This window comes from Catharus ustulatus, chromosome 4 (assembly GCF_009819885.2).
Source record: "Catharus ustulatus isolate bCatUst1 chromosome 4, bCatUst1.pri.v2, whole genome shotgun sequence".
NCBI classification, from domain to species: domain Eukaryota; kingdom Metazoa; phylum Chordata; class Aves; order Passeriformes; family Turdidae; genus Catharus; species Catharus ustulatus.
Window position 1 is genome coordinate 73,552,957 of NC_046224.1, and position 15,234 is coordinate 73,568,190.

The following is a 15,234-nucleotide window of genomic DNA, read 5'->3' on the forward strand; positions in this document are numbered from 1 at the left end:
AACTTTCCCAATCTCAGGGACAGGATGGGTTTGGGGACCCCCATCTCTCTCCCTGCCATGCCTCTGTCACTGATGAACCTCTTCCCTCAGTCCTTTGAGCATCTTCACCAAAGCAGCATCAGCACCTCTGATCCTTCTGCACCCCTGGCAATGTTTTCCTGAAGATTAAGGGGCAAACCTTGGTCACTTCTCAGTTAATTGTGTCTGGAGAAAGGCTTAATGCTAAATTGCTCAACTTTTCACTCAGGATTCTCCACGTCTAATCACAAATTTAATAATCTGGTATAAAATCTATGTCAATATCATCTATATCTATATCTAATCTATTGATATCTATATCTATCTACATCTATATATCTATACATAATCTAATCTATCTATATAATATATCTATATCTATATCTAGCTATATCTATAGCTATATCTGTATCTATCTAATCTATATCTATCACCTATATCATCTCTGTATATCATCTATATCACCTATATCTATATCTAATCTATATCTATATCATCTATATCAGGCCTTTTACTACAGATTCCCAGAATTCAAGGCAGAATTGAGAAACCAAAATCACATCTAATTATGAACCACTTCCACCCCCAGAAATTGTTGTTCAAGTTTATGAGCCCAATTTCAAAATATCACTGCAACTATTACAGGAGTCCTCCTTTAAATAGCTCAAAGATGTTAATGGATGTGTACATAACTTTTGAATTCAGGTGCCTAGGTGAACATTTAAAATCAAATATTTTTGTCACAGGGAGATTTTGCAAAGATAGGCTAAAATAAAGCCCATCAGGCAGCAGTATGAATATCACTGTTCCTGAAATCCAGAAGATTTCACATTTCAAGCTTCACAGAGCTTTTTCTCAGCAGTGTTTGGCCTGACTGAGATGGTTTAACCATGAACACCACAGACACAGAGTGTACTTGAGAGGGACCAAAGCAGTAGGATAACACAGATCCCACTTGCCACTGAATCACCTTAGAAGTAACCACAATTATAGGAAATCTATCAACACAAAATGAAAATTTAAAATTTAAACCATACTGATAGAGCAAAATGATAGCAAAATGAATGACTGTTTTAAATTTATTTTTTTCCCTTCCTCATGCTATGCATGAAAAAACAGTGTGGAGTCCTCTACAGGTAACCATACATAAAGTAATTTTACCCAATTTTTCCCCTTCTAGAATTTCTGGCCTGACATGCAGGCCTTAAACACAATGAAAAATGTGTATCCCATGCATTTTCTTTCATATAAAGTCTTCATTTTTAAAAGCAAATAGATGGAGCTAAGAAGTATTCCAAATTAAGTCTCTTTTTTCTTTTGCTATGAAAAGTCTTAAGAAGTCATATTTTTTTCAGTGGTTGGGAAAAGAAATGCATTTTACAATCAGGTCTGTAGCAGTGAATCTTTGGTCAAAGAAATTTCTAATTGAGTGTGAGAAGTTCTCTGTTACATTACTTCATGCATGTCTTCCCCATTTTGCCCACACTATCTTGAATTTAAGCTTACCAAAAAAATGGACTTTCAAATTTATCAGTCAGATTTGCTTGTCATGATAAATAGCAAACAGAATGACATGGAAAATGTTTTGTCCTGGCAGTTATTACCAACCAGCTTCTCAAGACTTTTCCTGCTCGACAAAACATTTTTCCTTTTTTTTTATTGCACTCACTAATCAGGATCTGCCTCACAACAGTCAGCTGCCATTGTAACAAGTTACAGGAAAATTATAATGCTTCCTAAGCATTTCCACAGAAACAAATTTCATGTGTGTGTGGGTGGGCAGTAGGAGGAGAATAACCTTGGGAAAAACACAATTATAAACAGCTGCAGCATGCATTAAATGTAATTATGATTGATTCCTATAAATAATTCTTTGTGTAAATTTCCGCTTAAGCTGGATTTGCTGTTCGGGTGCAGTGGACATTTCTGCATTAAGTGATTATGTCTTTTTATTATTATTAAAATACAGATTTTTTTTTTTTTTCCACTTGGGAGAGAAGATGGGGAAAGAAGACTTACTGTACCAGCAAGAAATACTGAAAATCTAAACTATCAAAATTAATAGTTGAACAGACTGGACATGATGAAATTGTTTGTGCCTGAACAACAAAGAAGGATTAAAATGAAAAAGAGTGCATCATCCAAAGTTATTGTCAGCAAAACCTCATAACACTATTTCAACAAGATAATAGGTGTATAATGATAGATAGCACCTGATCAACCACTGTGGAACAGCTGACCAGATTAATAGGACTTGACATTTGTTCTGTTTAATGGAGAAGGTGCTGAGCACCCAGGTTTCTGCTATGCTAATTGCTTGGTCATTTGAAAAAGAAATCAATACAATACAGCCCTCACAGGAGAAAATCTTGACTGATTCTTTACAATTCCTAGAGCAAAAATACACTAAATCATGGCCATTAATTCATTTGACTAACTCAACGCTTAAAATTTCATTCATTCTCATATAAGATTTTACAGCTGTCTATTACATGAACACTCAGCAGTGGTAATGGCAGGAAAGTTCATATAAAATGACTGGAGAAGGAAGGATGGTTCCTCTGGAAGCTTTATGCAGCTCAGTGCTGATCCCACTGCTGTTAATGACAGCTGGCCATGGACCCCAGAGAGCCAGGACAGGGGCTGGGCACATCTGTGTGCTCAGCTCTCATGGCACCTGTAGGAGTGACCAGGAGCTGCTCAGGGCTTTGAAAAAAAAAACAAAAATCATCTTATTACAGCTGCAACACTGAACTGCAACACTGCTGAGCCCCTCAGGAAGCTCCAGCCCCAGATTCAGGGGTATTTTCACAGAACAGGGTGGGAAGGGGCCTCTGCAGATCTCACCAGTCACAGTCCAAGCACCCAGCCCAGCACAGGAACTCCTCCAGGTGGGTTTGGGATGCCTCCAGAGAGAAACACTCCACTCCCTGGGCAGCTGTTCCAGTGCTCTGCCACTCTCAGTGCAAAAACCAGAACTTCCTCACCTTGAGGTGAAAGTTCTGACTTGTAGCTTATGGCCATTGCTCTGTGTCCTGTCACTGAAAAGAGCCTGGCACCACCGTGTTGGCACCACCTTTGAGATATTAGATTCATTAATGAGCTCCCCTCTCCATCTTCTGCTCTCAGCCCAGCTCCTGGGGTCTCACCTCACAGGAGAGATGCTCCAGACACCTCAGCATCTTTGTGGCCTCTTCTGCACCCTCTCCAGCAGCTCCTGGTTATTTTTACTCTCTGGAGACCAGAACAGACCACAGCACGTGTGGCCTAAAGGGAGCTGAATGGAGAGGTGAGCACCACTTCCTTACCTGCTGGCCACAACCTTCCCCATGCAGCCCAGGACAGTCAAGCTCTTCCTCACATTTCTGACCACTTCTCTTCCACAGGAGCCAATGACACATGCTCAGTTAATCTACTGAACCAATCTGATGATCCAAGGTTATCTTTCTACCCTGTGTACCTCCTCAGCAATTTAGGTTTTAATTTAGACTTTTTTTCCAGCTGAGATACACCATTAATTGTTCATATAGAACATATGGACGTTGCAAAGTATATCAACACTTGCAAGACAAAATCAGAAATGCAGGGATCTGCTTTTCTCATTGAGATCTCCAAAGGCTTTCATGTTTTAGTCATTTTAATACCCTTGACACTTTTTTCTGTTCCTTTTTTGTTTTTCTGTTCATCTTCAGAGAACTTTATTAGCCAACCAAGCCCTCTGTGTGCAGTAGGGATGGGGTAACCATGCTAGAGGTTGAAACCCTTCAGCTTAAAAATGTCACTTGGGGGTATTTGTCCAAATTAACACATTTAATTGTCAAAGGCAAAACTGGGTTAAAAGCTGAGCTCTGCCTGTGCCCCAGTATGGAGCAAGGTTTCCTAAAAAAATGTCTGCCTGGAGAGCTTTCAAGGCAGAACTAAAATATTGCACTTTACTGCACTCTTTACTATTAGATCCATGGGTTTCTATTTTTTTTCACCATTTCTACCGCCTCTGCATGGCTGTGTGATTAGCTTGATTTGAAATAAACCTTTCTTTCTTTATAATAATATGATTTGGTGGTACTACAAATGAGACAGCTTTCATCTGACATGAATTAGGTTATTTTTACAGACTTTTGTTGGAATTGCTGGTAGTTCAGGAGCTTGAAGCTCTGCAAGGAAGAAAAAAAGACACTATTTGCTCTGAAGTTACAGTAAATTAATATGAACAACCCTGCTGATGTTCAGGTTTCATTTAGTACATAGCATACAGGAATGTTGTTGAGACACCACAGAATACTGAAGATTTGTCTGCATGCTTTTCAAACAACAACAAGAAAGTAAAGATGGTACATGCTTAACCCCCCTTGGGCTAATTTTTTAAGGCATGTCTCTAAAAATGCATCAAAATATTTTGTGAATACAGTTCTTCACACTTGACCTCTATTTAGGTATAGAAATCAGATGCAGTACAACAGATAGAGACTCTGAAGCTATATTTATCCTTTTGACCATAAAGGCATTCCTTTATTTTTATTTTTCCTTATGAGTGGATTTAAAGAGCTTTTTTAAAAATCTCCATTACCCTTTTAAAAATAAGACAGGAAAAAAAAAGAAACAAAAAAACCCCACAACTAAAACCCCCAACCAACAAGGGCTGTATTTTGTAAAAAACATTCTTACATAAATCAAGCAAATATACATTAGCAAGAAGGAAACATATCAAGACTCATTTTCCTTTTTCCTGTGCCAGGTTGTTTCTTTTGTACTATATATCAGAATGAAAGTAATTCACCTCTCAAAACAAAATATTAAAGAACAAAATATGACTGTGATGCACTTCTGCAGAATACAGTCAAATTTCCATAAAATGTCTGCAGGGTTTTGCACATTAAAATTTCTCTTGCTAAAAATGTTTATGGAAATAGGTCATTATGCACATTACTAATAGAGAGCAATTTGTTGCTTTTAAAGGAGCTTTTATACTAATAGTTGTGAATAAACACATTTATCAGACACCCTAAACATAAACAATGTGAACACTGGCAAGCTCAGAGCTCCTCACACATGGATGAGAGGAGCTGCTCATTTGGGGCCCAGTTCTGCTGCCATGGAGCTCAGGGGGATTTCTGACAGTTGTTGTTGAGTTGATCAAGGAGATTAATGGAGTCTCAGCTAATGGAAGGTACCACAGGATCAAATAATTCCAGTCCTACCTGCTTCCACACAGCTTGGCCAGGCTCTTGCTGTGTTTAGTGAATGGGAGAATAAGGGCAGGGATGTCCAAGCAAAATCCATCCTTTGCAGCCAGAGCTGCAGGGTCCAGGCCAACAAGAACAGCCCCACAAAAGCATCATCAATCTATGGGAAACAAAGCAGATTTTCACATCAGCAATAGCAACTGTGCTCGTGTGACATCACAATTCTGTTTGAAATGTTACATATCCCATTATCAGCACTGGGAAAAAATAAAAGAGTGATAACAGTTCTTGTAGTTTTACTTGACTTCAGGGGGACAAAGAAGACAAAGCCAGGCAATTGCACTGTGTAGGTTATCATAGCACAGGAAGCAACAGGATACCAGTTGAAAACTGCAGGGCTCACTGAGGAGAATCTCACAATATATTTACACAGTAGCCAGCATCCATTCTCCTAAAAATCCCGCTTAAACCACAGATTGGATCATGTAGGAAGTGCAGATGAAATTAGCTGTTTTAGGAAGATATGTTGATTCCTGTGGTCCCTTGCTTGGTTGTCAGTAAAAGTGAAGAAAATGTAAAACATCTATCCAATTATTTCAGTTAATATACAAGCATTAGGCATTCAAATTCCTAATTAAGAGACAACATGCCCTGTCAGGCATCTGCATGGGCTATTGAACATTGCCTAGATTGTTCCATAATTATCCTGGCTTAATAGCTCTAAAAATGTAAGCAATGTGCATCCATTGAGGAAATGCACTGCTTATCACACGAGGAGGAGCAGCACACAGAACATGCTCTGCCACGGCGTGTTTGTGCTGCAGGTTTTTAGTGGAACTGCTTTAATTAACAGCAGGCAGCCCCAGCTTAGGAGCTGGCTGCTGCGGGCAAGGAGGGAAAAGATATAAATTTATTAAATGTATTTCCATGACTGGATTTAAGCACGAAAAACTCAACTGTTGGAAGTTCTCCATGTCAGATTCCAGTGTCAGGCACCAAAAATAAGAGATACCATCTGCAAGGATAAGTATTTTGTAGTAATTTCAGCATGAATTTCAGCATGATGCTTTCCCAGCCCCATTTGCCAAAAAAAAAAAAAAAAGGAAAAAAAAGGAAAAAAAACAAATCAGCATTCTCTGGGGCAGTCACGTTGTCAAGGAAACAGAGTTTTGCCATCTTCTATGATTTGCATTGTTGGTAAATTTTCTATAATTTCCTTCTTTTTAAGCTTGATGACTCTGTTCAAGATTTGACTAAAGTTGCCTTAAATGGTGCAGCCATGGCATCAAGATATCTATTCTTTCATATTCTCTGGCAAAACTCAGTGAATCATGGATATATTCTCCCATGTAAAGTCTGCAAGGGGCACAAAAATGAAACATTTTAGGTCTTTGAAATGGATTTCTTCTGCTCTTTAACCAATAGGCCTTGTTTTGGAAAAAAATATATTTTAAGCACTCCATCTATCTCTTTTTATCTTTTTGTTTTGAATAAGATAGAAGGCAAAAAAGGAAAAAGAAAGAAAAGGCCATTTTAAAAAAGATAGTGAAAATGTGAAGAAATTTTAGAATCTGAAAACAAGACAACAAAACTAATTTTTTCAGCACTATCTTTGTTCCAGCTAAAACTCGAAGTTAAAAACTCAACAGCCTCTGGTCAACTTTACTGCTAAAACCCCTGTAAATGGGTATTGCAGGGGATGCAAAACTACAAATGTCCCAACTTGCCAGCCTCAGGATGTTTCATTTCTTTAAAATTAAGATTTCTGCTGTAGCATCTCACAACTATTTTCCCAGCTCTGGTGCGACATAACTTTTCTTCTCTGTTCTTCTAAATATTTTTTGAAAAAAATTATGTATTTAGCTGTTCTTTCCTGTCCCTGCCCCAAAATACCTGGAATTCTACAGGCAATATCAGAATACAGTAGACCTCAGTGGTGTATTTTCTAGCCTGGAATCTGACACCATAATGGGTAGAAAATATGCATGTTTTTTTCCTTCACTGGATATGTAAACTTTTTATTAATTAGATAGGAAAATAATCATCCGTCTGCAGGTATTAAAGGAATATCAGTCCAAATGGTAGAACTGATAACATAGATTTTGGCTCAGCTGTTCTTGTCAAAAGATAGATGATTACAATTTTTAAAAATATCTCTATATAATGATATTTAATGTTTTCATGAAATTCAACAATGAACTTTAGACAAATTGAAATTACATATTTAAAGACTATTTTTAGGTCTCAAAATATTTTTTTTCCTTTTCCCCTTCTGGTACAAAATTATAAACTATACATCTTTTTGATCTCAAAAAAAAAACAAGAACAAAAACAAAAACAAAAAACCCAAATAAAAAAAACCAAACCAAACAAAAAACAACCAAAAAACCCACCAAAACCAAAACAAAAAAAACCCCCAATCCCCTCAATATTCAAAAGAAGAAAATCTATTTTCCCTTATGAGATCACAAGATAATTGAGGTACTTAACAGAACAGGTCACTTAACAGGATAGGTCACTTACCAATATTAATTTCTGCTGTGGACAGAGGTAACCTTACAGACTAAGCTCCATGACTGGAAAGAAATTGTAAAAAATTTATGTTTTGTATGTAATATATGTATAAATTTATGGGTTTTTGTTTTTGGGTTTTTTGGCATTTTTTGGGTCTTTTTGTTGTTGTTTCTTTGGGGGTTTTTTTGTTTGTTTTTTTGGGGTTTTTTTTGGGGGTTTTTTGTAGGTTAGTGGGTTGCTTTGGGTTTTTTTATTATTATTTTTTATTTTTGTGTTCTGCAAGGTGGTAGCAATGTGAACACCTCCCTTTGGATCCCTCTGACTTCTGCACCATGAGGACAGAGGAGGATTTCTGAGGAGGGATGAGACATTCCCCCTGACAAACATTCCTGGGACACAGACCTCAGGGATGTCTCACCTTCACCTTTGGAGCTCAGGACAAGTGGACTGCACTCTAATTTCTCATTAATATTGAGGACAGGGTTAAGTAGTCCCATGGTAAAAAATCTGGGGTACTTTGAAGCTTTCTTTTCACCCATTTTTTATTTTCAGATCTGAGAACCCATGGAACCACTAGAGCAAGCCAGGGATACCTGGCTGGAAGCTTGGCAGAATTTTTCTCCACAGGCTTATTTGAGGGAGGAGGGGAGGCAAGACTCAATATTTTGGCTGCAGAAATGAATAAATCTAAACTCAGAGGCCAGAGGCAGCCAAGATGCCCTTTGTTGTTGTGTGGGAGAATTCTGCACGCTTCCTCTCTCCTCCAAGCACAGCACATGGGCTTGGTTTTTGCAAGCTCCTGCATTATTTGCCTTCTCTCCAGGCCTCAAAATCTGAAAAACCTGTTTCATCTGGATTGCCAAAGCACAGATTCTCATCATCACTCTGAGGAGCCAGCTCCCAGGAGACAGCTGCCAACAGCTGCTCCTGCAGCTGGAAAGGTTTTCAGTGCCAGTCTAGACCTTCATGTAACAAAGCTCTGATGTTCATGAATAGCCAGCCGTTTCTAGTTTGGGTGCCTCACTGCATTGGTTCCTACAGTAAATATGGCAATAACAGCTTCCTTTTGTAGGAGGTAGGAAGTTATTACAGGCTCATGTGAGAAATAAAATGTATATTCAGGTGGGAATACTAATGTGGGGTTCACAGGGTCAGGGTTGATGGCTGTCTCCTGTAATATGAGATTCACCAAATTTGGGTAAGCAGCGTGGGGTGTGTTTGCTTTTGTTGTTTTTTTTTTCATCTAATGGAGACAACTTGAAAAAAAATAGGCAAAAAAAATATGTATATGGGTAACTTTGAAATGACAGTGAAGAACATGGTTTAAAATGAGGGTCCACTCAGAGCAGCTAAATTTATCTTTAAAATGAAGAATTATGGGGACTGTGGTAAGGACTGGGTTTCACCCCATTTTTTCCTTCAGACAAAATACATACTGCCAAGCACAGAAAAAGCTGTTGGGGTTCTGGTTGTTTGTTTGCTTTGAGTTGGTTTTTAAATTAATTTTTCTTTGTTTGTTTTGATTAGGTCATTCAAAGTCTTATTTGCTCTGGAAACTGCAGCTACACAAAGATCCCATTGAAAGCTCTAAACTTCTCCAAAATCAGGAAAAGGGGAACAGCAAAATAGTTATTAACAGGCAAGAGCATTCATATTTTTATTAAAGAAACGTGTTAACTAGGTGCCTTTAAAAGAGATTTTATCATGAGTGCTCCTTGGAAGTGCAGAGTCTGCCTTGTTAAGTATTCACATTTACTGACTCACTGTAAAATCAGGTGTTCCAAAGACAAGAGGTATTTTTTACAATAAGCAATTCTGTAATGAAACAGAGAAATATAAATCAATTTATTAGATATCATCTGCATATAGAGCGATGAAAAAGACCTCAGGAAAAAAAGCTGAAGACTGCTGTAATTTGTAGTTTGGGGAAGCATATTTAAATATCTTCAGGTACCATGAATTTAGATGGTTTACCAGAAAACATTAATAACTTTCCAGTACAAAGGGTGAAATGCCCCAGCCAGTTTCCATACTGCATTCTTCCCAAAATACCTCTACTTCCTGTAAGCATAAATTCTATGTTTAGATTTGTTAAAAATAATGAAAAATAGTAGGAAGCAGTCTACCTTTTTAAAGTAAAATAGGATTTCAGGGGCATCTTCATATCTTCTTCATATCTTCATACTTTCACCTTTCCCTACACTAAAAAAAAAGCAAATTGCTTAAATGTTTTGTAAAGCCCCACTCACCTCTTGGGTGTTTCAATGAGTTTAGCTGATATAGCTTCTTCACAATCAGATGTATTTTGACACGCCTATGGCTTGTTGATTACAACCCATTTCTCACACTGACTGCCCTGAAAAAAAGAGCTCTGTGTCAGTGTACCTCTCACAAATCAGGCAGCAGCACAAGTGAGCTGCTTTCCTGATGAGCCCTACCAAGCCCATTTTTGGAAATGGCGTAAAATAATACATTTCTCCTTTTTCCAGGCAAAGATATTTTATGTCCTGCCTTGCATTATGCTGCATATACTCTTTTCAGAATGTACCATTCTCCTTTCCCACAGCATGCTGTAGCAGATGAACACATCCACATCCAATCTATTTTGGGGAAGAATCAGCAGTTTGGTGTGGGCCACCTTTGTACTCGTGAGGGTACCTTGGGAGTGAGGCACCAAAACTGTGTTGTTGCGTTACTGTTCTCCTTCATTTGCCTTATCACAGACTGGTGAGAAGGGCTGAAGAACTTCTCAGGTTCTCTGGTCTCATCACACCTCCATCTGTTTGCTCCTAGTGACACAAGCCAACTCCATTGCAGCTCTGAAGCTTGTTAGTGATTTTTCTCCATTGATTTGCCAAATTCAACAAACTCTGAATTAGATATTTTCTGTCTAAAAAAAAAAACTGACCACAAAACTTTAATCAATCCTTTCACTCAGTTCTGTCTGGTATTTGATGACTTTGTTTATTGCACACAGCTGAGAACCAGCACATCATACTTATGATAAATTTAAATGTTTAAAGTGCATTGCTATTCTGCCTTGTGTGTGAACAAGGGTAACAGAAAGCAGGATGAGAATGAGAAAAAGAGGTAAAATTCCCTGTACACCAAAATACTTCCTTGTACAAGTCTTCCTTTGTACTTTATCTGAAAAGCATGTCTGACAATATTATTTTCTCCCTTCTGCATCCAGTCTAATATAAATACTAAATTCTACTGTAAAGACTGTTAATTCTTACACATTAGAACAAGGAGCCTTGGCCAGAGCCAGAAACAAATAAACAAACAAAAACAACAAAACAAACAAACACAAACAAACAAACAAACAAGTGGATAGTTATTTAGTTATTTCAGTCTGATTGGCCTCATGCTCTTCTCCTCAGGTACAGGATAAATCTAACTCAGCTGGATATTTATGACACCTTTAAGATACATCCTGCCTTCCCCAAGCAGACAGTTTAATATCTTCCTGGGGCACTCATTATCCCTTGTTTTGATCGCTTGTACCCTTGGCAAAGCTGTGGATATCCATGCAGAGCTCTGCCAGCCCCCTGCTCTCGCCATGAGCTGCACATCTGCATCTCCACTGCAGCTGCTTCACACCCACCCATCCTACCTGAGCCCTTCTCTGAATGCACAAACAGCAGCCACACAGACTTTATTTTCAATAAGCAGGTTTTACAAAAGATCCTCTGGCTTTCCTCTCATAGCTGCTTCTTGTCCTCAGGAGAAGTAACCTGAAAACATTTGCAGTTACCTCAGTGCCTTTTTTTCCTGATACCTCAATAAAACTCTGAATTGCCAGAATCCTTATGAAAGACTCCCCAATACATTGCTGAAATCCTGAGTATGTCACCCAGTCAGCAAGTAGAGTGGCCTGCTGTAACCCAATTTTTCCCATTAAGCTGTTCACTTCTATTATTTCCCATATTGTAAAAACTTAAAGATATTTTTGTATTAAATATAACAGTGGGCTGGTCATGATTACAGTGCACATTGTTATGGTAATAATAATAGTAACTGAAAGAAGTTCCCAAACCTCTTATTTAAAATAAATCTGTAGGTATACATAACAATAAAATAATGCATTTTTATAAAGTATCTGTGAATTTAAATATAGATGTTTTATATAAAAATATACACAAATTGAATAATTATAAACATTGAAATGATGCAAAAATTGCCCAAATCACCAGTTCCTATCAAACTCATCTCAAATCTAATAAAGTTAAAAACAAGGGCATGCCATTAATAGACCTCTGACTATGCAAATAGCGTGTCAGATCCTGGACAGGAAACAATGAGATTTTATCTCTATTTTTTTTTTTACTGTACTACCATGTTAGGTAGCTTATTATATTGAAAAATAGAGTGGGTATATCAGTGATTATTTTCTGTAATTACTTGAAGATGTGGATGTCATACTTGTGTTTAAGTACGCATGCATCTTTTCACTTAATTTTCATTATGCTGTTGAAATATTCTTAGCTGAACAAGCTGAGAAGTAGAATTTTTTTCCTTTGTCTAAAAAAGAGCACAAAAATGAACCATACTCTCAGTGTCAGTAATTTGAAAACATCAGAAAAAATAATGTATGGGGACCACCTGTGTTGGCATAAGTCACATTAATGACAAACTTCTGTCAAACTTTTCTGTCTGATTTGAGATCATAGAGAAAGGTGGACCAAAGTACCAAGAGTGCTCAGTGTCTGCCCAAAAAAGCTGCTCTTCATCTCTGATTGAAACTTTTCTTCTAGCAGAACATAACCAGTTATAAAATTTTCCTTGTTTGACAAATGAGTTAATCAAAGCACCTTGATTAACTCTAAAACAAACGAACAAACAAACCAAAACAAACCAACCAAACAAAAACAAATAATCAAACAAAAAACAAACAAACAAACCAAAAAAAAATCAGCAGAAGACTTTGGGCTTCTGGATGCAACCAGAACTCATCCTCTCCAGACTCATAATCCCCTTTACACCCTGGGCAGAGGCTGGTCTGATAGAAGCTCACATTGCAGCATGAAAGATCCTCTAAGGAACCTGGCCTTTGGAAAAAAGTGGAAGGCCAGCTGAACCCTCATTCCCATGAGTACTCACAGAAAAAATGCTGTTTAATCATTAATTGAACAACTTAAAAAGCATTGGTCTTCTTTCAGCAAAAGGGAAGCACTCCTGCCTTTGTTATGCCAGATGCACATGTCTAGTAGGTTTTTTCCTGGGTGGAGGTACTGGGGCACTGAGGTTTAACCCCACACCAGTGAGACTGATGGATTTAGGAGTTTCTGTTCTTCTGAATCAGCCTCCATACTCTGCATTTAGCCATGGTCTGGGCCTGTCCTGCATTGCAGCACATATGAATGAGGCAGGGAAATATGAGCTTATCTCCAGTCCCTGTGGATGAAAGGCACCTGTGGATAATACTTAGAGAGACAGTGAAGGAGCAGGGCAGGTCCAGGATGATGATTTTCTTTCCAAATTAACAAAAAATGCAGTGCAACTACAGCTCTAAGCCAGAGAAAGTTCCTCTGACTCTGTAATAGTTTCAGTTGAACTTTCCTTTCATCAGTTTCCCAGAATTTATTTTGAAGCCATTTATACTTTTGAATGCTACAATGTCATGGGCCAAAAAATAATCACAGCATAGCTATAATTTGTACGGAAAATTACTTCTTTCGGTGTTATACCTCTTGTTGACATAAAGGTCCACTGGAAACAAAGATCTTTAATGCCACGTAGGTGTGATCAACTTATTTTGGAAAGCATGAATAGAGGAGGGGAAAATTCTTGCTGCATTTCTAATGGAAAAGTGAGATCCGTGGGATCCCCACAACACCTTTGCCTAAAAGTTATTTTCTGTTCTTAACAAAGGCTGCAGATGGAGACTTATGTTTGCATAAGCAAACAGAGGCATCCAAAGCAGTCAGAGAATGACACTTTCCATCACTCTGGCAAAGGAAGGTGCCATCATGCAACCTAGGAGGCAAGTATGAAAACAAAAAAAATAAATGCTACAGCTCTCAGCCTTGAAAACATGGTGAGCATCCTGGTCTAGTGCAAGGTCTGAACTACATGATCCTTGGATTTCCCTTCCAACCCAAACCATTCCATGATTTGTGGGACATCTAAAACCACAATATTGGTGTGCAGCCTGCGAGGTGCCCTGGATCTGGCAAATCCATAACTCTGAGGTTGCCCACTGCCTTTCCCCCTCCACAGCACTCCTGCAGGGATCTGCCAGCCCAGCAGAGCTGGAGGCAGCTCCCTCCCAGCCCTGCACAGCTGCTGTGCCCTGTCACTGCCCAGACGTGGCACTGGGCCAGCCCCAAATAAAACATCAGCCTTGGGTGGGTGAGAAGCACTCTTAATTCCAAATCTGAGATGCTCTGGGGGAGTTTGAAATTAAGCAAAACACATCTGCCCATTGCTCATTATTGCTGTTGTTATTGTTGTTATAACCTTTCCCTACACTGATCCCCATTTCTGTTCCACACAGCGAGCATGCGAGAGGCTGGAAATTGCCATTAAAATGCGATAATGCTTAAAATTCCAGCACATTAACACTGACATTTTGCCTTCTAAACAATCTCAGGTAATGAAGGTCAATACAAGCAAACAGTCTGTCTATGGCCCTTCGTTAGAGGCTTTCTGTGCTTGGACTTCACAGCAGGGGACTGTCAGGCAGCGTTTTCCTCTGTGCAGCTTCTCTCCAAGTGCTTGCTGCAGCTGGCTTCAGCATATGGTAGAATATGAAGATATTTTCTGGGGTCCACTGCCTCAATCACTGTTTAATGATTAATTACTGCAGGCTGGTGTCAGGGTGAGACATTCAAGGCTTCAGGCAAAAGTCTTAACTATAGAAAATGACAGCAGGCGGGATTTTGCCAAAACGAGCAACTTTGCGCTGCTAGTTCTAATGATTTGCACTGACTTTTGATCCATTTGTAAACAGCAAGATGGTAAAAGGCTGGAACTATCAGGCAGCAAATGCCAAAAATAACAAGGAATTGTTCCCAGAGAGAGTCTTAGGATGTTTGTCTTATTGAGAAAATGTTATAACACTTAGACACACTCAGACAGACTCGGGCACCTCTTGAAACCAAGTGGGGACTTCTGTGCTACCTTCCCTGAGACCATCTCCAGTATGGAAGGAGCTCAGCCTCCCACCACCAACACAAAGAAGATGAGTAAGAGGCAGAGATCTGAAGCCCACAGTAGTTGTGAGGGTGAGGAACTGAGTTTGGAAGTGCCAGTTCCATCCCAGCTGATAGTGTGGAAGCGATGGTGTGTTCTGCACCAGATCTGGAGCTAGGACCAACCCTGTGGGGAACTCCTGCACAGCCACAGCCCCTCAGCAGGCAGCAGAGTGCAGCATCCCCATCAGCACTGCCTTCTGGGGCACTGCTGGGGGAGCCGGGGTGTGTTCCCATGGCCCCTCGGATACTGGGGAGATGGAAAGCTGCCTTCACCTTGATTCCACACTGTGCCCAGCCCCACAGAAGGACTGACCCTTTGA

General features: G+C 39.1%; 1 long non-coding RNA gene across 1 annotated transcript in view; it reads right to left on the bottom strand.

Moving 5' to 3' along the window:
- The window catches only part of LOC116995712, a 78,153-nt gene that overhangs the window by 62,414 nt on the left and 505 nt on the right, over window positions 1-15,234 (bottom strand). The window contains exons 2-3 of the long non-coding RNA XR_004417771.1: window positions 9,965-10,071; window positions 5,217-5,361 (exon numbers count right to left, since the gene is read on the bottom strand). This is a non-coding gene — a long non-coding RNA (uncharacterized LOC116995712). The remainder of the gene's footprint in view (window positions 1-5,216; window positions 5,362-9,964; window positions 10,072-15,234) is intronic.